Source organism: Physeter macrocephalus, chromosome 2 (genome assembly GCF_002837175.3).
Source record: "Physeter macrocephalus isolate SW-GA chromosome 2, ASM283717v5, whole genome shotgun sequence".
Classification (NCBI taxonomy): Eukaryota; Metazoa; Chordata; class Mammalia; order Artiodactyla; family Physeteridae; genus Physeter; species Physeter macrocephalus.
In genome coordinates, this window is record NC_041215.1 from 23,198,905 (window position 1) to 23,204,730 (window position 5,826).

The 5,826-nt window shown below is 52.5% G+C and overlaps 1 protein-coding gene across 6 annotated transcripts in view; it reads left to right on the top strand.

Annotated features, from left to right (window-relative positions):
* MIER2 (MIER family member 2) overlaps window positions 1–5,826 on the top strand; it is a 40,785-nt gene that overhangs the window by 18,898 nt on the left and 16,061 nt on the right. The window lies entirely within an intron of this gene.

Genomic DNA, 5,826 nt, shown 5'->3' on the forward strand with positions numbered 1-5,826 from the left:
CTCCGGACCCCGACCCAGCAGACCCTGGCCTGCTGGACCCCCGCCGGCTGTCCACCCCCCCTCCCCCCGCCAGCGGGGCTCGCCCTGCAGAGTCGCGCTCCCTCCGGACCCCAGCCCGCTGACCCCCACCCCCACCCCCGCGGCGCTGACCCCAAGGAGTCGCGCTCCCGCCGGACTCCGGGCGGGACTGGAGCTCTGACCTGGGGCCCTCACGGCGCGGATCCGGTCCGCGGGGGGCGTAGGGCTGCCTTTACCGGCGGCTTGAAGTTACTTCTCCGAGCCTTCTCTCTCTGTCCGGAAAGCGGGCCCAAGACCCCTTACCCCGCATCCTTGGAGCCAGATGGATGTTGGAGTTCAGTGTTTCGGATTTGAGGGTTTGGGGTGTGATGTTTGAGCAAACTCACCTGGGATCGTCGGGATCAGGACACTGAATAGCTTCGTGGCGGGTCAAACCAGGGATGAAAAACTTTCACTTTGAGGGCTTTTTTGAACGTCGGATAAAACAGTGCGAACCTGCTCTCACTTTATAGGGCCCTAGTGAGGATGAAATGAATAATGCACCTATTAGGGATTCAGCAAACGTGAGTCTTAGCGCAGACGTTCAGTTTGGGGATGCCAAGAAGGTCCCTGGACTCAGCAAGTGATCCTCACCCAATGAGTGGGGCCGCCCAGGTCCAGAGAGTAGCAGGCGCCCACGCGGTGAGGTGCAGCCGGGTCCTGGGATGCTCAGCCTGGTTATGGGGCCACACTGGGTGTTTGTATCTTGGCACACTGGGTGGATGTTGTGGAGGGCGGGACTGGTCATACTCTCCCACCAGTGACCTTCTCAGGGGCAGCGACAGGCCCTGTGTTTGCGCCAGAAAGAGTGTGGGCATCTCAGTCCAAGACCAGACCTCCCCAGCTAGTTCCTTTCTTACGCTGGGTGGCTGGACCCAAAGGGCCCTTCCAGAGTAGTTCTCCTACCTTTCCTACCTTAGAGGGTGTTTGGGGAAACAGACCTCCTGGGTGGTGGCTGGACTTGTGGGACGGAGGCAGAAGCCGGGTCTCCCGCCGGCCCAGCAGGGGCACGGCGCTCTGTGTGTCCGTCTGCCCCAGGGGCCAGCTGTCTTGGCCTGGCAGGTAGCTGCGTGTTACAGGTGGATGGGGCAGACTCCCAGCCAGCCCGCCCCGAGCGCTGCGGGGTTTGGCTGTTGACTCTGCCCTGACCAGTGTCACGGCAGCCGGGTGTCCAGGGTGCTCCTGTTGTCCTGTGTCCAGTTTGGGGTGGTGCCTGTTGAGTGAATTGGGGTTGGTTTCCTAAAAGAAAGTCCGTATGCCTGGCTCCATGGGCAGCCCTTAGGGTCTGGCAGTGAAGGACAACAGGTGTGCAAATTCCAGTCGTGGTGGGCATGGCCAGCCTCTGCCCAGGGGACCTGTTGTATTTCTGGAGTCTCTTACTCTGTGTGACCTTGGGTCGGTCACGCTCGCTGAGATGGGGAGGTCTCATGAGATCTTGGCTCCGTGCTTGCACAGAGAAGCTGAACCTTGTGCAATCGCTGTCTTGAACTGATAAAAATGGCGATTCGTAACCGAGCAGTAAGTGCTTGATCCAGGATTAGCTGCCTGATTTTTGTTGTCGCCAAAGTAGCCATCAGCACCGTGAGAGAAGGTGGGGTGCTTCATACTGTTTTCCTCGCGGATCCCAGCTTACTCTTTGAAAAACCTGAGTCCACCATCTCTGTCTTGTGCTTAAAAGACGCGGCTTTTTGTTGTCCTCAGGGGAAAGCGCATCTCCTCCCCGTGACCCTTGGCCCGGTGGCGTGATCTCTGAGGATGTCCCCCTGCACCCTTCTCCACCCCCTGGGCTCCTTCTGTTTCCCTGTGCTGTCTGCAGCTTTGGGGGGACTCGCTGTGTGGTGCCGTCCCGCTGCCCTGGAGGCCTCTGCCTGGAGACGGCCACACAGGCCCTCCCTAGTTGTGCAGGCCCCCTACCCCATTTTCTCCCCTCAGTACTGTGCACATCTGCTTGTTTGTTACCTGTATCCCCAACAAGATGGGTGACTCGTCAAGACCGGACAGGCAGAACCTGTTTGTCGATTGACTGCTGTGCACCCAGTGCCTCTTGCCTCCCGGCCCAGAGCGGGTGCTCTGCGGGCGGTCCGACAGGGATGAAGTGCTGGGTGGCCCAGCGGGACCAGGCACCTTTCCTGGGTGTGGGCGGGGGGTGGGGGCGTCTGGTTAACGCTGCTGCCTGATGAGTCACCTCGACACTCAGTTCCTCAAAGCAGCCATCGGTTTTTAATTACCTGTCACGGTTCTGAGGGCCGACTGGTCCCGCATGTGGTTGCGGTTGGTTGATGGCTGGGCTGAGCCAGCCCCAGTGGAGGGAAGCTTCCTCGCCCACGTGTGGCTGTGATGCCGCCTGCTGGCGTGGCCTCTCCTTGTGGCTTGTGCTTCCTCACAGCATGGGCGGCTGGTGGGAACTGCACTGCATTTCACAGCTTAGTCTTGGGGGTCACGTGGAAGCCCTCCCACCAGAGTCCCAGGCCCAGCCCTCGAACAGGGTGGGGAGGCACGTCGGTGTCCCGTGCCTGGAGGAACGCCTGTGGGTGGCGTGCCTGGTTGCAGCCACCTTGGAGGATGGCCTCCCACACGTCGTTGCGGGTTAGGCTGGGAGGGCCGAGCAGGAACCAGAGGCTGCTCTGCTTCTCCCAGCAGCGCTTCCGTCTGAGCACTGGGCCCAGCCTTCCCGCCCTGGGCTTGCTCCCTCCTTTACCCAGCGCGCCTTTGGGACCAAGTCCGTAGAATGCTGTCTTCCTTCCTTCTTTCCTCCCCCACCCCACTTTTTTTCCCCTTCTTTTTCTTTTTAACCCAGAACGTGCTTAGTCAGCTCCTCAACCATTTCCTTCTCCCACCTTGGCAAAACAGGGGCCTTAGGCTTGGGCGGAACCATCCAGGGTGCTGTGAACTGCAGCGGGTGACTGACTTGACCTCTCTGAGCTTCAAGTCCCTTATTTCTCTTATGAAGAAAATGATTACACAACCTCTTGAGGACCCAGTGAGGAAATCAGTGTGGAAATTCCTACTAAACTTCTTTTCCTAAAATTTGAAAATTTAGTTTATTAACTATTGTATTCTATTTTTTTTTTTGTAAACAGCCTTACTGAGGTATAATTCATTTACCATACAATTCCCTCACTTTAGTGTGTGCGGTTCAGTGGTTCTTAGTATATTCATAGAGTTGTGCAGCCATCACCAGTCAATTTTGGAACATTTTCACCAGCCCAAATGAAACCGTGCACTCATTAGTCATCTCTCCCCCATCCATCTCTCCAGCCCCTGACAACCAGGAACCGACTCTCTGTGTCTGTGGATCGGCCTGTTCTGGACGTTTCCCATCAATGGAATCACACACCGGGTGTCCTTCTGTGTCTGGCTTCTCTCGCTGAGCGTCGTGTTCTCAGGGTCCGTCCACGTGGTAGCGAGTGTCGGGGCTTCTCCTCTTTTCCTGGCTGAGTGATATTCCATCTGATGGCCATTTGGGTTCTTTCCTCCTTTGGCTGTTGGGAGTCATGCTGCTGAGAACACTCGTGAACAGGTCTCGGCATGGATGAATGTTTTTGTCTGTCTTGGGTGTTTCAGGGAGGAGAGGCTTCACTTTTCCTTCTGCCCCCCTGGGTCCCTGGCTGGGGCCCCATGGTCCAGGCTGACAAGGGCAGCTTTGCAAGAGAGAAACAAGCAGCTCGTTAACCAGGTGGTGTGCGTCATGCGCAAGAACCTGGCGAGGAGTCCCCACAGGGGTGGGCAGGGCTCAGGAGCGTGTGAACAGCAGGGCGGTCGGTGCAGAGGGAAGACCTTGACCTCTGGGGGCCGTGCCTTGCGGGCGGAGGGGAGCGGGGCCGGTCAGCAGACTGTGTGTGCTCTGCCTCGGGGCCCAGTCTGCTTTCTCACCTGGCTTCACTGACGGTCACCCTGTGCCAGGGTGGCGTGTTGGGGGGCATCCGGTGACACCCGGGTGTGTTCCCTGCGCTGTCCCATTGCATGCCCCCCACCAAGTGCCCACATTCCCCCCACGCTTGATATCATGTGTCCTCCTGGTCACAGAAGTGGTGTCTGACATGTGCCGATTTGCTGTCCCTAATGCTGACCTTTGCTTCCACCTGCCGATTGGCCATTTGTGTATCTCTTTGAAGAAATGTCTATTCAGAGACTTTGCCTGTTAGTCCCTTTAGAAAGGGACTGTATGATTTGCAAATATCTTTTACCGGTCTGTGAGCTGTCTTTGCACTTTTATGATGGTGTCCTTTGAGGCACAAAAATTTTTAATTTTGATGAAGTTCAGTTTATCTATTTTTTTTTTTGTTGATTATACTTTTTGTGTCTTATCTAAGAAACCATTGCCTGGTAAGAAAGATTTATCACTATGATTTTTTTCTAAGAGTTTTATAGTGTTAGCTCTTATATTTGAGGTCTTTGATCCAGTTTGAGTGAGTTTTTGTGTGCGGTGTAGGATAGGAGTTGAATGTTATTATTTTGCATTTGGATATCCAATTGTCCTAGCACTGTTTGTTGAAAAGACTGTTCATTCTGCATTGAATTTTTCTGTCACCCCTTTAAAAATTCACTTGACTGTAAATATTTGGGTTTGTTTTTGAATTCTCAGTTCTATTAATTTGATCTAAATATCTAACTTTATGTCGGCACCACACTGTTTTGATTACTGTAGCTTTGGAGTACTTTTGAGATTGGGAAGTGTTCTTCCTTTTAAAGATTGTTCTAGCTGTTTGGGGTCCCCTGAGTTTTCATATGATGTTTGGTGTCTGTCAGTTTCTACATAGAAGCCCGGTGGGATTCTGATAGGTATTTTGTTGAATCTGTAGATGAATTGGGGAGTATTGATATCTTAGCAATAGTCTTTTGAGCTATGAATATAGTATGTCTTTCCATTTATGTAGATCTTTAGTTTCTTTCAATGTGTTTTGCACTTTTTAGAGTATTAGTTTTGAATTTCTTTTGCTATATTTATTCCTAAGTATTTTATTCTTTTTGGTGCTATTGGAAATGGAATTGTTTTCCTTATTTTCTTTTTGGATTGTTCATTGCTAGTATATAGGAGTAAAGTTGATTTTTGTAGGTTATCTTGTGTCTTACAGCTTTGCTGAACTCATTTATTAGTTCTGGTTTTTTTAGTGGATTCTTTAGTATCCTCTGTGTCCCAGGTCATGACTTGCCTTTCCAATTTGGATTCCTTTTATTTTACTTTCCTGCCCCGACTGGTGCCTCCTCCAGGACGACGTTGTGAAGAGACGGTGCCCTGGTTTAGGGGGAGGTGCTAGCCATTCTACTCAGGGGTGGCAGTAGCTGGGGTTTGGATGGACGCCCTTTTCAGGAAGTTCCCTTGCAGCCTTCATATGTCAAGTGTTTTCATCATGAAAGGGTGTTGGACTCTGTTAAGTGCTGTCTCTGCATCTGCTGAGATGATTTTGGTGTGGATTTTGTGTTTAGTCTGTCACTATGTTGGTTGTGTTGGGTGTCACACCTGTGCTGTGTCCCTGCACTGAGCCTCTCCTCATTGGTGTGTAGTGTTCTCTGTATGTTGTTGAAATCAGTTTGCTTGGGTTTTGTTGAGTTTTGTGTTTCTGTCTGTAAGAGATATTGGTCTATTTTTCTTGTTCTTAATAAATTTTTGAACATCGTGATAATGGTTGCTTTTTTTTTTTTTTTTTTTTTTTTCTGTACGTGGGCCTCTCACTGTTGTGACCTCTCTCCTTGCGGAGCACAGGCTCCAGATGCGCAGGCTCAGCGGCCATGGCTCACGGGCCCAGCCGCTCCGCGGCATGTGGGGTC